Below are 445 nucleotides of genomic sequence, written 5' to 3'. Positions count from 1 at the left end.
GAGCCACGTCCGTCGCTCAAAGCGTCCCCCTTGCTGCACCTCGGTGCTCTCCCACCCGGGTCCCCACCGCTTCCGTCCCTCGTTCCGCCCTCCCAGGGGGTGCTACAGTTTTTGGACAAATCCCTCCCAGTGCTCGCAGGCCCCCGCTCTCCTGAAGGAGGGGCTGGGCAAGCCCCGGGGCGGGGCGATGGGGAGGAGCGAGGGGCAATGGCGGACATTTTTTCCCCGTGCGCCCAGTGCCACGCACTCTGCTAGACTCGCCCCGCCCACTGCCCACTCTTCGGATACTGATTGGTCTTCCGCCGCGTCCATCGAGGCGCGGCACAGCGGCCATCTTGAGTGTGGCATGCCTGGAATCGCAGCCGTTAGTCGATACGGCTGGGTCTTTCCGGCCCCACCCCGGCGTTGTGTGGCGGCCATCTTGAGTGTGGCCTGGCCAGTGGCG

The sequence above is a fragment of the Mesitornis unicolor genome, unplaced genomic scaffold (genome assembly GCF_000695765.1).
Source record: "Mesitornis unicolor isolate BGI_N332 unplaced genomic scaffold, ASM69576v1 scaffold16684, whole genome shotgun sequence".
Taxonomy (NCBI): domain Eukaryota; kingdom Metazoa; phylum Chordata; class Aves; order Mesitornithiformes; family Mesitornithidae; genus Mesitornis; species Mesitornis unicolor.
This window is presented reverse-complemented; position numbering follows the sequence as displayed.